We start from the raw sequence: 17,210 nt of genomic DNA on the forward strand, positions 1-17,210 counted from the left end.
CACTTGATGCAGGCGAAAGGCAATAAACTGCGAAGGACTCCACACACCCCTCACGTAAACTGTTCTCCCTTCTGCCATCTGGTAGGAGGTACCGTAGCACTCGGACCCTTACGTCCAGATTGGGCAACGGTTTCTCCCCCCAGCCATCAGGTTCCTGAATTCCCAGAACATATGTGGACAGGGTACCGTGAACTTTTACTGTAGACGTCTTAACATTTTAATATGTTGAACTTCTGTTTTAACATATTTATGTAAATCTGCTCCGTGGTCCTGGAGAAACGCTATTTCGCCTTTACCGTGCGAGCACGGTATGAACGATAAATAAAAATGACTTGAATTGCAGCTATGTAATGAACTGGCATCAACAACTTTCTGTGGTTGGGAGTTCCACAAGTCCGCAGCTCTCCGAGTGAAGAAGTTTCTCCTCATCTCACACCTAAATTAAATCATAATTCATCTTAATACAGGCCCTTCTGCACTGTGCCTGACGCCCAACTCAAACTAAAACTCTGGTGCTTGCAGCTGTTAGATATCCCTCCACCCCCTTCAGGTCCATGGGTCTATTTAGAAGCTTCTTAAAACTACTGTTGTATCTGCTTCCATCTGCAGCCTACTCCAGGCACCCACTGCTCCCTGTGTAAAACATTCCCCCCCCCCCACATCTCCCTTAAACTAGCTCCCCCTTGTGAAAGAATAAATTTAACGAGTATGCTTAACGAAGGGTTAGGTTAATGAGATGGGTGAGAATATAGTTGCCTTGCAACATGGTGCAAATGTGACTGCCTTCTTACATGACCTTCCCTATGCTGCAACTAACACCACAAAGAATGTAATAAAAGTAAATAATCCAAGATTAAGGACACCCTGACATTTCCCGGCCATCTGCAGTCACCACAAGGGAACGTACTGTGGTAAAAGTAAGAATCGCCAAATGTGTGAAACTCATGTGAAACCTATGGGGTCTCACACAGACCCCTGCCCAATGGTGCATAAAAATGGGATGAACACACTGTATGCTTTGAGTGGGGCTCAATGCAGAGAACGAGTTACTGAACTCTTTCTTTGTACCTCTCACTCCCGCTAGCACTATCAAGGTTGAATAAAGAAACTTCGCTTAATTTGTTCTGCTTGTTTTATTACCAGTGCAGCCTGACTTTCACACCCTCACCTTAAATGCATATCCTCTAGTGCTGTTGTTCTCAACCTTTTATTTTGGCCATGACCCCCTAGAACTCTGCTCAAAGTTTATGGGCCCCCTTCCCTGTGAAGCAGTCAAGTTTTAGTTTATTCTGTACTTCTCTTGACTACATAATTTTTTAAAATTTTACATGAGGTGAAAAGAAAGCAAGGCTTTTACTTAGATGTGCCCCGTTGAGAATGGCTGATCTAGTGGCGGCATGGTTGCCATAGTGCTTAGCGCAACATTGTTACAGCGCCAGCGATCAGGACTTGGGTTCGAATCCTGTGCTGTCTGTGAGGAGTTTGTACGTACTCCCCATGTCTGCATGGGTTTTCCCTGGGAGCTCTGGTTTCCTCCCCCCCTTTCAAAACATACTGGGGGGGGTTATAGGTTAATGGGATGTAAATTGGGTGGCATGGGCTCGAGGGCCGAAATGGCCTGTTACCGTACTGTATGTCTAAATTTAAACAAAGTTTTTTTAATAAAATTAATAATTTATTGTGTGATTGAAGTGCCAGTTAATGAAGAAGACAAAGGCTGGGTAGTTAACTAGGAATCATGGCTTAATGGTACAATAATGAATGATAATGGGTGCATACACAATTATAGCCAAAGGTAGTGTCTTTAGTGGTAGAGATAATACACAGCCAATGTCAGAAAAGCCTCTCTTACTTCACTTATTTTTAACAGGAATATACTTTTGTTGAGCAGTGTGAAAAACCTCTTTGAAAGTCTTCCTCTGTTCCTCAACTGTTCTGCCAACTAGCCTGTTCTCCCAGTCCATGCTGACCAATTCCTCTCTCATCCTGCTGTAGTCTGCCCTGTTCAAGAATAATACACTATCTTTAGATCTAACTGTTGCACCCTCCATCCGCATGAGGAATTCCAAGAGGGCCGTTAACTACTAGATTGTTAATTTTACCTGTCTCATTCCACAATCCTAGATCTAAAACAGCATTCTCTCTTGTTGGTTCCTTAACAAAATGCTCGAGAAAGCTATCATGGATGCATCCTCCAGACTCCCTCGACCAACTTGATTTTCCCAATCTACGTGGAGGTTAAAGTCCCCCACGACAATTGCCATTCTGGTCTTACATGCCTCGGTTACCTCTCAGTTAGTTGCCTGAGCCATTGTGCTATTATTTGGTGGGTGATAGACAACTCCTACCAGAGATGGACTCAATATTCTGCTCCTTAGATCTTGTATCATCTCTCACTATTGCCCTGATTCATCCTTGAACGCCACCCCACCCCCTTTACCGTTCTGTCTATCTTTTTGTACTACCTGATACCCTTGAATATTTAATTCCCAATCATGCCCACCTTGCCACCATGTTTCTGTGAGGCCACTAAATCATCTGCCTGGGGACTGATTTGCGCCTCAACTTCACTCACCTGGTTTCTAATACAACGGGCATTCAGAGAAAGGGCCCTTATGCTCATTGTCCTTTCAGAATCTCGTGACCTTTGCTTTTGACTTTTCTGCCCTATATTTCCCTTTTTCTCCATCCTAACCCTGGCTTTGGTCTCTGTACCACCTTCCTCATTCTTTTTTTGTAGGTTCCCACCCCCCTCCCCTGCCCCATTCATGTAAACCTGCCCCCAACATTATTAGCAAACAACCTGTAAATACAAGGAGGGCTTTTTCCACTGAGGTGGAGTGAAACAAAACTAGAGGACATGGATTAAGGGTGAAATGAAAAATGTTTAAAGGGAATATTAGGGAGTACAGAAAGAATGGTGAGTGTGTGGAACTTGCTGCCAGCAGAGATGGTGAATGCGGGTTCGATTTTGACACTTAAGAAAAATTTGGATAGGTACATGGATGGGCGGGGCATGGAGGCCAAAAGTCTGGTGCAATCGACGGGGCTCGGCAGAATATTAATTTGGCATGGTCTTGATGGGACTAAGGGCCTGTTTCTGTGCTGTAGTAAAATGATGCTGCCTTTGCTTCATGCCAACTGATCGCTCTCTGCCACTCTGCCCTTCTGTGCAGTATATTACTTGCTGTACTACACATGGGATGTCTAGCTGGCTTGCTCACTAAACAAGCACGATCCCTGCATCTTGGTGTACGTGACAATAAATGGGAAGCTGGCCGAGATGGTGAATTCAATTCCCAAATAGCATTCACCTGTGGGGTCCAGGCCCCTTGAAGGTACTACCAATTATAACTTGACCAATGAGAGTGAATTTGAGTTCCCATGGCAAAGGGAACAAGGGTTGATGATATGTCAAGTCAAGTCAAGTTTATTGTCACCTGATTGCACAATCGTTCTCCGGTCCTCGGTGCAAAACATCCAGACACAAAACCAGACATAACACACTAACAGACAAACAATACACAGGCCGAACAAGAATTCATATATGTAGATAATTAAATAGAGATTGTTTCATGAATATGAGAGTCTTGGATGGTCAGTGTGAGCAGTTCCTTTGGTCATTCAGCGTTCTCACTGCCTGTGGGGAGAAGCTGTTCCTCAACCTGGTGGGGCTGGCTCTGATCCTCCTGTGTGCAGGGTGGATTTTACACACCCTCTTCAGACAACAATCCCGATGGGGGGGAGGGAGACTCTGTGACCCTCTCTGCTACTCTTATGGTCCCGTGCATTGATCAAAACATTTCTCTGCAGCAACTGTACCACGCTGTGATGCAACCAGCCAGGATGCTCCTGTAGAGAAGGTTGGCATGATGGCGACCGGTAGCCTTGTCCGCTTTAGTCTTCTCAGGAAGTACAGTCACTGTTGCGCCTTCCAGTCAAGTGAGGAGATGTTGAGTGACCACAATGGGTCACTAGTTAAGTGAACTCCAAGGAACTTGGTGCTCTCCTCTCTCTCTACTACAGAGTTGTTGATGTGTAGCGGAGGGTGGTCGTTCCTGGTCCTCCTGAATTCGATGATCATCTCCCTTGTCTTGGCCACGTTGAAACTCGGTTTGTTCTTATGCACTTCTTTTCTATGTGATTCCTCATTGTTGTTGACAAGGCCGATGCCTGCAAACTTGATGACACCGTCAGAACTGGATCTGATGATGCAGTCGTGCGTCAGTAGCGTGAACAGGAGCGGGCTGGGTGCGCAGCCCTGAGGAGTGCCAGAGCTCAGCCTGACGGTGCTCGACGCTCTGCCACCAACCGGGACAAACTGTGGTCTTTCTGTTAGGAAGTCCAGAATCCAGCCACAGAGAGGGATCCAAGCTGAGATGGTTTATACTGGTACTTTTTAGTGTTGATCAATTCAACTCGCATTTGTTTAGCAGAAGTAGACAGGGGGGAAAGAATTCCAAGGGAATGAAATATCCCACAAGTAATCAATTATTGAAACACACTGATCACCAGTTACGGCTCCTCTAAAGATGCTGCCTTTTCTGGTCCCTGGAGAGATATTGTGAGATTCAGATTCCTGGCTTTGAGCTGTCAGTGGGATAAAGGTCATTCCTTGAAGAAGGGCTCGTGGACGCTGTGCTTTTACCACAATCCCAACGTCTGCTGATCTTTGCGTTTCACTGCATTCTGCCCATAACTGCAGGACCCCCACCACCCTGGGCACCACCTCGCTTCACTGCTCCCTTCAGGTAGAAGGTACACAGGCCTGAAGATCAGCACCTCTAGGTTCAAGGACAGTTCCTTTCCAACAGCCATCAGGCTCTTGAACCTCCCCCTTGTGAACTGCTCCGGCACCACATTCTGTTGCTAAGTCACTATTTTTGAACTAGGGTAACAGTGAATATCCATTATCTATCCATTTCTTTTTGGGGGAGACATCAGGGGTAAGTTTTTTTTTTAACTCAGAGTGTGGTGGAGGCTGGGAGATTTAAGAGACTCTTCTCCAGGCACACGGATGGAAGGAAAATACTGGGTTATGAGGTAGGGAGGGTTTAGTGCTTTTTTTTGGGGTGGGGGGAGGTCCGCATGGGTTGGCACAACATCATGGGCTGAAGGGGCTGTACTATGCTGTAATATTCTATGTTCTATTTATTGTCTTTTTTTTTAAACTCAACTTTTATTTCCATTTGCAGGTATATCATGTGAGCGTACAAACGAAATACATAGATCGCATAACAGCGCATCAATCTATCTTATTCGAGTTCTGTTCTCACAGATGTAGGCACCCAATTAACCTTATTCTAACCTATATATTTAACCCTACACCTCTTCACAGGCCCATTGTGACACTTTGGAGCTTAAAGAGGAGAGGGTTGGAGTAAATCGTATGGACTTTATCATTGTGTTATCACTACAGATACACTTGTCTATAATCGCAATCTCATCTGTAGACATGACTCCAATTATGTGTAGAGTGCACTGGTCGAACTCCTTCCCATCCCTGAGATTCTTCTTTTTCTTTGGCTTGGCTTTGCGGACGAAGATTTATGGAGGGGGTAAATGTCCACGTCAGCTGCAGGCTCGTTTGTGGCTGACAAGTCCGATGCGGGACAGGCAGACACGGTTGCAGCGGTTGCAGGGGAAAATTGGTTGGTCGGGGTTGGGTGTTGGGTTTTCCTCCTTTGCCTTTTGTCAGTGAGGTGGGCTTTGCGGTCTTCTTCAAAGGGGGTTGCTGCCCGCCGAACTGTGAGGCGCCAAGATGCACGGTTTGAGGCGATATCAGCCCACTGGCGGTGGTCAATGTGGCAGGCACCAAGAGATTTCTTTAGGCAGTCCTTGTACCTCTTCTTTGGTGCACCTCTGTCACGGTGGCCAGTGGAGAGCTCGCCATATAACACGATCTTGGGAAGGCGATGGTCCTCCATTCTGGAGACGTGACCCACCCAGCGCAGCTGGATCTTCAGCAGCGTGGACTCGATGCTGTCGACCTTTGCCATCTCGAGTAATTCGACGTTAGGGATGAAAGCGCTCCAATGGATATTGAGGATGGAGCGGAGACAATGCTGGTGGAAGCGTTCTCGGAGCCGTAGGTGATGCCGGTAGAGGACCCATGATTCGGAGCCGAACAGGAGTGTGGGTATGACAACGGCTCTGTATACGCTAATCTTTGTGAGGTTTTTCAGTTGGTTGTTTTTCCAGACTCTTCTGTGTAGTCTTCCAAAGGCGCTATTTGCCTTGGCGAGTCTGTTGTCTATCTCGTTGTCGATCCTTGCATCTGAAGAAATGGTGCAGCCAAGATAGATAAACTGGTTGACCGTTTTGAGTTTTGTGTGCCCGATGGAGATGTGGGGGGGCTGGTAGTCATGGTGGGGAGCTGGCTGATGGAGGACCTGAGATTACGGAGAGGTTATATCCTTAATCAGTCTCGGTAACTGTCGTGTTGCTGGTGACTGCTTGATGTTGAAATCATCAGTCCTGAGTTGGAGTTCGGCTGTTAGCTTTCCATCAAATATGGACTTTTTAATCTTTCTGTCCCCTGTTAGACAGTTGGCGGTTTTACACCTCTCCACAACACTGCCATTATCTTCTTTGTGGTCATCAGCAAACATGCCTGGTGTTTGGTTTCCAGATCCTCTAGAGTCACTCCCAATATAAAATATGCTGGCTCCAAGGATTTGCTTAATTTCCACCTGAATATCTCTCTAATATCAATATAGTCTGGGACTGTCCCAAAAATGATGGGTGTGATCGCCAAATCTTCCCGCGTTCTCTCTAGCATAATTCTGAGGTGTTACTGTATCTCACCCACACCTGAGGAGTCTTCAATACTCTTATTTTAATTTTCCATTCAAACTCCTTCCAGGTAGGGCCTCTTATTATGGCCATCAAGGTCCATCTTCTCCCACATTTCATCTGTAACACAAATATTCAGCTCCAATTCCCATTTCTGTTTTATTTCCATCATGTTTCCTGCTTCGTTATCTTGAAGCCATCCATTTAAGGTTCTTCTTTATCACTCCCTCCGTAGCCAGGATGAAAATCTTTTCTAGTGCAGATAATTTTACGCATTTGCTCCCAATCTGCATGTGCTACACTTGAAGAAATCTAAAAAAAATCCATCCCTGGCAAACCAAATTGTCTCTTTTAAATTCAATTAAGCACAGATTAGAGTTTTTTTTAGGTTTTTTTTCTAATTTTTAATTTAGATATACAATATGATAACATTTCATGCCTCCTAAATAGCCTACAACCCTCCCCTCCCCTGCCGGTACGTTTCAAACGGTGGGAGGAAATTGTAGCCCCCGGGGAAACCCACGCAGACACGGGGAGAATGTACAACAGACAGTGAGGGATTCGACCCCCACAACCCCTCCAGTCCCGACCCGCTGGTCGTTGCACTAACCGCTACGCTAGCCGTGATACTCTACAAGGAACCTGTTCAGCCACTCCAAGTAAGAATTTTGGTGCATATGCACCAATGAGTATGTCATTATTTAATACCTTTGCACACCTGTCCAAAAGTCTCCCAAGCATTTTAATTTCCCCTGCTCACAACACTTCCTCCGGCAGCACGTTCCTCAAATCCACTAGCCTCTGTGTGGGAAAATCTCCCTCTCAGATCCGCTTTAATCCTTTCCCCCTCACCTTAAATCTTTTTCCTCGAGTTTTAGACTCCTTACCCTGAAGAAAAACTGTGACCATTCACCTTCTGCATCACTCACGACCACATAAACCTGGATCAGTTCCATTTCAAGTTTATTATCGTCCGATTGTACAGGTTCAATGTGTGAATGGTGGCTTTGGGCCTGGTGAAATTAGCTATTCACGGGCCAAGGTGGCAGGCGGTCGGGGGGTGGGGGGGGGGGGTGGGGTTCAGGTTGTGCTGACTGCCTCCCCATCTTTCGGGATTATTTCCGGGTCTGTGCGCTGTTGGAACAGTAACCGAGGGGACAGTGGCTGAGTTCCAGGAACGTTGGGCTCCCCAGGGGATCACATGTGGTTGATGGTGAAAACTGTGTTTTAATACAATGTATAATGCTGTGTATTAGAGAGGCAGAAGTGATAACTGGTTCTTGTGTTTGTTTTTGCCACATGAACATTTTAGTTGTAGCTATGTATTGGATTTATGTTAATGTTTAAACTATTTTTCTTTTATAAAAACGTCTTAGTAAAGTAAATTATAGAGTTAAAATATTGTATCTGTATTCTTAGTAATTTAGCTGAGGGCTGGTACATTTATAGAAAACCATTGTTTTCATTCTCAGAGTAGACATGTCTTGGGCTGACAGAGATAATGGCTTTAAAGTGGGTCTTAATTATTCAAGAACCGTTGAGGAAGGCATCTATTTTTAATCAAAGCCGCTTAAGCCTCTTGAATAGAGATGAAGCCAGAAGTAATTATGGATATGGAACAGTTTTGAAAAAGGAACAGAATTTTGGTAGAAATAAAACTGATGGACATGTGGTTTCCAAGAATTGGGACTCACATAATTTGGAGAAATGTATTACTCAATTCAGATGTTTTGGAAGAGTTCAGCTTGGAGTTGACAGAAGTCAAAACTCTTGCAGCACAGGGGTTGAAACCTAGTGAAAGACAGGGTTGAGTTACAGTATCCAGAATTGGTGTTGTTGTCTGTTACTCCTGGGAAAAGGGGAACACAGAATCAATAGCTTTTGAAATCAGGAAGGCCATTTTGCTGTCTCTTTGGGAAAGACGACAGAATTTTATTAGGTCCATTTTTGTGTTTGGCCACTTTGTTTAACCCTTGTCTGGGTTTGTGACTTCATCATGGAGGAAAATAGTCACATTCGCTGCCTTTAGTTTGTGTGGGAAGATAGGAATTGTATTTTCCATTTCACAGGAGAAACCTCAGTGGCTCAAAAGATGGTCACCTCTATTTAAAGAATATCTTTGAAATCATCTCATCAGAAGAATTGTGAGTAAATTATGATGTTTGAAAGCGCTTTGTAATTATTTCTGAACTAATAATTTAAGACCTTCCAGCAAGACTAAAATGATGCTGAACTTTTAAAGATTGACTTTAATTGAACACAAACACACCTTCACTTACAATTGCGCATATTGGGGTTAAAATTAGAGTTAGGTAAGTTTAGAGATAAGTAAGAAACTCTGCGTGGTTAATAGTTGAATTAAAAAACTATTATTTTGAATTGACCATTGTCTGGTGAACTTTCCTTTGCAGTTCATGTGTTAGTGCTAACAAAATCCCTTTAGTCCCAAGAATAATTAAAACACTTGTAGTTTGTTACAGCTCTGTGTTAAATTACAGCATCACAAAATGTTATAATTTTAAATAAAGTTTCTATGTTTAATAAATATAAAAAAGTGTTCTCCAGCCCTCTGTGCAAAACATGCCAACGCACAACTTAACTTTACACACATACAGACAAACAATACGTATCCAATACATATAATGTGGTGGGGTGTACGCAGGCACTCTTCTGAGTACAAAGGACTGAAACAGCAGGCTGTGAGCTCGTTAAGCACAACTAGTTTACTTTGTGTTTCGTGGTGCAGCTTTTAAGGCCCTTGGGAGCCTGCCCCTTACGTCTTGAACTCACGTCATGCTGACATAAGCGTGTATGTGTACTTCCGGTCTGTACTGGAAGAAAAGGACCAGCGGCACCATCTTTGCCATGGCTGCTCCACTGACCATGTGTAACAAGTGGAGTCGGTTCACCGCTAAAATATGTGCGCCCTCACAATATCAAAATAAATGCATATTCTTTAACCGGGGCAGTTTGCGCAACGCTGTTACAGTGCCAGCGATCGGGACTAGTGTCCAAATCGTGCATGGTCTGTAAGTTTGTGCATTCTCCCTGTGTCTACATGGGTTTACCCCAGGGGGGGAGGCTCCGGTTTCCTCCTGCCGTATGAAACATGCCAATTGGGTGGCACCGGCATGTGGACCGAAATGGCCTATTACCATGCAGTATGGCTAAACTTAAAATTAAGTCTTGGAGGATTTGTATAAGCAGGTTCACTCAGTCGTTCAGCAATCCCGATGCCTGTGGGAAGCTGTTTCTCTGATGGTACTGGCTCTAATACTCCTCTACTTCTTTCCCAATGTGAGTAGCTGAAAGATGCTGTGTGAGAGGTGGTAGAGGTCCTCAATGATTTTCTGAGCCCTCTACAGACAACCATCCTGGAGGATCACGTCAATGGGAAGTAGGTACACCCCAGTGATCCTCTTTGCCACTTATGGACCTGTGAATTGACTTCCGATCCAATACTCTACAGCAGGGGTCCCCAAACCTTTTAGACTGTCGATCCCTTCAGGTCCCTCATCGACCCCTAAGTATAGAATCCCAATACTGTACAGGGGAGCGGTGGGGAGGGGCTGGAGGGGGGTATGGACAAGGAGGGGCTGGACGGTGACCAGACGTTATTTTTAGGCCAGACAATCTGGCTTTTTGAGCCCTCTGTTCTCCACCTGGTGCCACCTCAAGCTGGATGGTGATTTGTCCTCCATTTGGGGGTGTAGGCCCCAAATGAAGTGCAAATTAAGGGGCGGAAAGGACATTTATCTTAAATGCAGTGTCCCAGGATCCGCAGGTTGTGCATAGTCGGCTGGCACATACGCGATGAGGGGGATGTGTGACAGTTGTGTACCAAAATTCATGCCAGGTAAGCTTCCCCCCGGTGGGTGTGCTGAACCCGGGGTGGGGGAGGTGTTGGCAGCTGTGCCGGTCCAGGTGGGGGAGTGGGGGAGGCATTATTTTAAATAGACTCTCCCCACCCACAGAGTTGTCGTCATACTTTCGACCCCCTGGCATTTATCAACCCCTTAGATGGTCCCATTGACCCATGGAGGTCAATATCAACCACTTTGGAGACCTGTACTCTACACATTCATCGCTCGGAAGTGGAGTGAGTGGAGAGCATCAAGTTCCTCGGACTCCCACTTAATAGCGATCTATCGTGGACACACAACATCTCCTCACTTGTCAGGAAGGTGCAACAGCGACTGCACTTCCTAAGAAGACTGAAGCGGGCAAGACTACCGGCCACCATCACGTCAACGTTCTGTAGGAGCTCTATCAAGAGGATCCTGACCATCTGTATCTAGAATTTGAAAGAATGAGTCAAATCTTAGAGAAGATAGATAGGGTTGCAAAGAGAGCTTTTGGCAAATTGGCCTTCATAGTATTGAGTACAGGAGTTGGGATGTTATGGTAAAGTTGTATAAGACATTGATGAGGCTAAATTTGGAGGATTGTGTGCACTGACCAGCTGCATCACAGTCTGGCATGGATATACCAATACCTATGTAAAGCCCTCCTGGACACAGCCCAGGACATCACAGGCAAAACCATCCCCACCATCGAGAACATCTACAGGGGACGCTGCCGTCGGAGAGCAGCAGCAATTGTCAAAGACCCGCATCACCCAGCACACGCTCTGTTCTCGTTGCTGCCATCAGAAAAGGGATATCGGTGCCACAAGACTCGCACCACCAGGTTCAGGAACAGCTGCTCCCCTCCACCGTCAGATTCCTCAACAACAAACTCAATCAGGGACTTGTTAAAGGGCCCTGACTTTTGCACTTTATTGTTTTCTCCCTCTCTTGATTACACAGTTTTGTTTACATGTTTACAGGGTTTTTTTTCGCACTGCCCATAAGTGGTAATTCTGCCTGGTCCACAGAAAAAAGGCTCTTAGGGTTGTATGTGATGTCATGTATGTACTTGGACAATAAATCTGAAATCTGAAGTAAGGTCTCTCCAGTGCCTTATAAAGCCTCAACATCACATGTGACCTAAAAAGACCACCTGTGGTGGTGTGAGCAGCGGAAACCCAGCCACCACGTTGAGGGTCGTTAATGACTGAGTTTATTCAAATTCAGTGCGTCCCTACAAGGGCAGCAGGAGCTCAGTCACCTGGTACATTGTGATGTCGTAATCGCTGCCCAGGGTGGGCACTGGAAGGGACGCTGGAGTCCGAGAGAAACCTCTGATGACATCATTTCCCTATGGCTGCCCCGCCACGTGGCGATACAAGTGGGGCCGGTTCGCCATGAGGACGTGTGTCATGACACACCCGTAATTTGGAGGAGGAACACCTAATTTTCCATCTGGGCACTCTCCAACCGGACGGCATTAATATTGGCTTCTCCGGTTTCTGCTAGACCACTCCCTATTCTCTCTCTTCCCCCATCCCTCTGTCTCCTTTTCTCCTGCTCTTCACTCCTTCCCTCTCCATTCACAGTGTTTTCCTCTCCCCCCCACCCCTGGTTTACTGATGCGTTCTCCTTCCCTTATCCACCTATTACCTCCTGCCTGAGGGACTGTGCTCCTCCCCTTCCCCCCAACATTTTAGTTGGGTGCCTGCCTACTTTTGGCTCAGACCTTGATGAAGGGCTGAAGCCCAAAACATATTGATAGTAACTCGCATCAAATTACACGAAGCAGAGTGCAGGTAAAACGCTAGTTTTAATAGGCTACAGCTAGGTCTTGAGGTCTTGCCTCTGTGCAAGCCACAATGAGGGGGGGGATGGGTCTCCACCGGTTTATATATGCAAGGTCACCTGGTCACCTTGTGGTGTAATATCATACCACCACATTCACCCCCCCTTAACAAATTTGGACCCCCCCGTCTCTTTCCACGTGTTCATGTCCAATAATTGACAAGGTTTCCTCTTCCTTCTGGACCTTCGGGGTGGCGGGGCAAGGGAGGTGGGGGGTTTCGGAGCCTGGGGGTCCTGGCCCTGGGTGAGGGTATGTTGTGGGGGTGTAGGGCTTTCCGCCTGCGTGTTGGTCATTCGGGGTGTGCTCGTCTGTCACTCCTCATGCTGCTCCGTAGGGGTCCGCAACCCTCCCGCATCGTCCATGGTGCATTCCTGCTGGTCCGCCGGGGCCTGTGGCTCTCCTGCGTCATCCGCTATCCTGTCCTGCTGGTCTATAGAGATCTGCAGCTCTCCTGCGCTGCCCACGTTTCCTGCCGGTGCGACGTCCCTGGTGGCCACCGAGTCTTCCCATCCGTCCCCAAATGCGACATATGCGTAGTGAGGGTTTGCATGTCTCACTTCCACGGGCTCCACCAGAGGGTTCATCCTGTGGTGTCTGCAGTGCTTCCGGAAGAGAGCCGGTTCTGGTGTCATCAGCCATCTAGGCAGCACTGTGCCTGTCGCGGCTTTCCTCGAGAAAGAAAACATATGGTCATGGGGTATCATGTTAGTGGCAGTACACAAAAGCGAGCGTATGGAGTGCAGGGCCTCCGGTAACACATCTTGTCACCTTGCCACTGGTAGGTCCTTTGCTTTTAGGGTCATCAGGACCGTTTTCCAGATGGTGGCGTTCACCCTTTCTACCTGTCCGTTCCCCCTGGGGTTATAGTTTATAGTACGACTGGTCACAATGCCCCTGTCTTTCAGATACTGCTGGGCCTCGGTGCTCATAAAGGCAGCACCCCTGTCCGTGTGTATGTAGCTGGGGTACCCTCACAAGCTGAAGATGGACTGCAAGCACTTTATTACTGTGGCTGCAGAGACATCAGGACACAGATAGCAAAGTGGAAGCGTGAGTATTCGTCAATAGCATTGAAGGAATAAACGTTCCTATCATAGGAAGGGAGAGGGCCTTTAAAGTCAAGGCTGAGATGTTCAAAAGGCCCGGTAGCTTTTATTAGTGTAGCTTTATCTGGTAGGTGGAATGGCGGTTTGCACTCCGCACAAATGGGGCAGCCCCTGCTTACTATCTGTACCTCCTCTACTAAGAATGGGAGGTTTTGGGCCCTGATAAAGTGGAAAAGCCTAGCAACTCCTGGGTGGCCCAGCACATTGTACAAGCTCTGCAGCTGGAACATGTGGTTAAGGGCTGCACAGGTCCCTCTGGACAGTGCGTTTGGGGGCTCGTTGAGCCTCCCTGGGTGGTATAGAATGTCATAGCTATACGTAGACAATTCTATCCTCCAGTGCAAGTCCTTATAATTTTTTATCTTCCCCCTTTTCTGGTTATCGAACATGAACGCCATGGATCGTTGGTCCGTGACAAGGGTGAAGTGTTTACAGGCTAGAAAGTGTCTCCAGTGCCTCACTGCTTCCACGATGGCTTGGGTCTCCTTCTCCACTGCCAAGTGTCTTACCTCGGACCCCTGCAGGGTCCACGAGAAAAAGGCCACTGGTCACCCCTCCTGGTTCAGGGTGGCAGCCAACGCCACATCTGAGGCATCGGTCTCTACCTGAAAAGGGACCGACTCATCTATGGATCGCAGGGTGGCTTTCGTAATCAGATCCCAAATCTCCTTAAAGGCTTTGGTAGCTGCTGGGCTGAGAGGAAAAGTTGAGGCTTTTATAAGTGGGTGACCCTGTCGGCGTGGTTGGGAACCCACTGTGCGTAATATGTGAAAAGCCCCAAACATCTCTTTAATGTCTTCTGTGAATGTGGAATTGGGAGGTCTAGGAGCAGGTGCATGAGGGCAGGGTCTGGGCTGATTTCCCCGTTCTGCACCACGTAGCCCAGAATAGCCAACTTCCTAGTGCTGAAGACGCATTTATCCTTATTATACGTTAGATTGTGGTCCTTTGGCGCCTGAAAAAAACGTTGGAGGTTAGTGTCGTGGTCAGCTTGCGAGTGGCTGCAAATCGTAACATTGTCCAGGTATGGGAACACCACCTGCAAGTGGTACTCGTCCACTATGCGGTCCATCTCCCGCTGGAAAAGGGATGCCCTGTTGGTGATGCCAAAGGGGAGGCGGAGGAACTGGTGCAGCCTACCGTCCACCTCGAATGCATGTATATGCAGTTGCTGTCCCTAATGGGCAACTGGTGGTACATTGCCTTGAGCTCAATGGTGGAGAACACTTTGTACTGGACAATGCTGTTTACCATGTCTGCAATATGTGGAAGCGGGTAGGCATCCAGCTGTGTAAATTTATTGATCGTTTGACTTAGTCCACAACCACGCGCCTCTTTTCCCCAGACCATTACAACAACCTGTGCTCTCCAGGGGCTGGAGCTCTTCTCTATAATGCCCTCCTGTAGGAGTCTGCGGATTTCTGCTCTAATGAACTCCCTGTCTTTCGGGCTGTACCTCCTGCTCTTGGTGGCCACTGGGGTGCAGTCGGGAGTGAGGTGTGTGAATAACGGGGTGGTTCTCTATTCAGGGCCGTAAAGTTACAGTGTCGTCTATTTCTAAGGAGTAGTGGGGGGAGTGGCCCATCATGCACTAGTGATGCTTTTCAGCTGGCACTGAAAGTCTAGCCCCAACAGTACTGGCGCACAGAGGTGCAGGAGCACCAGCAACTTAAACCCCTCGTACTCTGTACCCTGTATCCCCAGTGTGACCCTACAGAAATGTTTGACCTTCGTTACATATTTGTTAGACGTCAATAAGATTTGGTGGTCACTCGGGTACATTTTTAAAGCAAGGCGTTCTACTAGCCCTTGGTCTATGAAACTCTCCATACTCCCACTATCCACTAAACAATTTACAGTGGACCCGTTAATCTTAATACTAACGGTCGCGTCTGATAAATCGTGTGGACTCGCCTGGTGCAATCGCAGTGAGGCCAGCATGGCACGTCCTCTGTTCTGGTAGGAGTCTGCATCTTGGTCATTGTAGCATTCGGCTTCGTATTCGTCACCCAGTTGCGATGTCCCCTGTCCGGCGTCCCTTTCCCAAGATGGCCGACAGCACATGGCACTCTGCTTCTGCTTGCCTGTGGGGGAAGGAGAAGAGCTTTCCCGCCTCTCATTTGCATGAGAGAGGGCTTTGGTGGAGGCCTTGAGGCTTCTGCATACTTTCGCATAATGCCCCTTCTTTTCACACCTCGAACAGTCCTTCTCCCTAGCCAGGCAGTGAGCTTGGTGCTTTAGCTGCCCGCAGAAGGGGCACTTGGGGCGCTCCAGTGGGGCTGTTGCCGATATGTGCTGCCCTTGATCACCTGTGTATCTCCAGGGGCTGGAGCTCTTCTCTATAATGCCCTCCTGTAGGAGTCTGCGGATTTCTGCTCTAATGAACTCTAATGAACTAACACCTCTAATGAACTCTAATGAACTAACACCTCTCCCCGTGAGGGGCTAACGAGTCCAGTTCTGAGTACTTCTCTAGTTCCCTCCAAGAGTCCTCCAGCACCTCCGCAATAGTTTCTGCCTCTTCAAGCCTAACCATCCCCTTTTCTAGCAGCCTTTGTCTTATTTCGTCAATCTGACACCGGCTACAATTCTGTCCCTTACCAGGTCATCCGCATACTCTTGGGCTGATACTGCTTTAAAAGTACAAGCCCTCGCTAAATCTTTCAGTGCGAGTATGAAGTCTCTAACAGACTCCCCTGCCTGCTGCGACGTCGTCATAAGCCGATGCCTGGAGGGCAGCTCACTGTGCCCTCCATTATAGTGTCTCTGCAGAGTGTTCATCGATTCTTATGACTTATGAATGAGAACAGACGATCCCCCAGCTGAGCTAACAGTAGCATCAGCATCTCCCCCTCTGACGCTCATTCCACCCCCGCGTAATTTAAAAAGCATCTCTGCCATCGGCTGAAGTGCATGCTCGCTCCGGGAGTTCTGTGATCCAGCTGTGGGCCGTAGTACCTGGCTGAACCTCAGCCTGTGGTTCGGTAGCTGGGGTGGGGGTGGGGGTGCGCTCTTCCACGTGGTCACCCAGTCCTGTGGGAACACGGGCCTTCTTCGGGGAATTGGGGATGGTTGGGGGTGGCTCTGGGGTAGTAGTCCGTCCCCACAGTCCTGCCAGTAAATCGCAATGGGTAGGGCGACTTTCCTCATGCCGTTCACCCGCGCTTGTCGTGACTCTTGGTCATACATCAGGAACCCCGTGGGCTGCACGGCCGGTCCTGGTCACGGTGAGTTAGTTAGCAGGCAGGGCTCTCGGCCACTCATTACCTGCTCCGGGATGCTTCTGCCCCTTCCGTAGTCCACCACGACCACCGGGTGGGTCGCGCTCTCTCTCTTTCTCGATCCCAATCTTGCAGCTCTTCGTCCGATCCGTTTCTGGCTGCACGTCCGCGGGGCCCATCTCTGTTCCTGGATCCCTGAGTCGGGACTCGGCTGAGTCGAGGGCTGGTGGGGCATCCATTCTGGATATATGTTAGCCTATTATATTGATGGCAACTCGCATCAAATCACACGAAGCAGTGTGCAGGTCAAACACTAGTTTTAATAGGCTAATAGATACAGCTAGGTTTTGAGGTCTTGCCTCTGTGCAAGCCTAGGCCGGAATGAGGGGCC

The 17,210-nt window shown here is 47.7% G+C and overlaps 1 protein-coding gene across 1 annotated transcript in view; it reads right to left on the reverse strand.

Moving 5' to 3' along the window:
- map6a (microtubule-associated protein 6a) overlaps nt 1–17,210 on the reverse strand; it is a 110,904-nt gene that overhangs the window by 49,558 nt on the left and 44,136 nt on the right. The window lies entirely within an intron of this gene.

Source organism: Narcine bancroftii, chromosome 7 (assembly GCF_036971445.1).
Source record: "Narcine bancroftii isolate sNarBan1 chromosome 7, sNarBan1.hap1, whole genome shotgun sequence".
Taxonomy (NCBI): Eukaryota; Metazoa; Chordata; class Chondrichthyes; order Torpediniformes; family Narcinidae; genus Narcine; species Narcine bancroftii.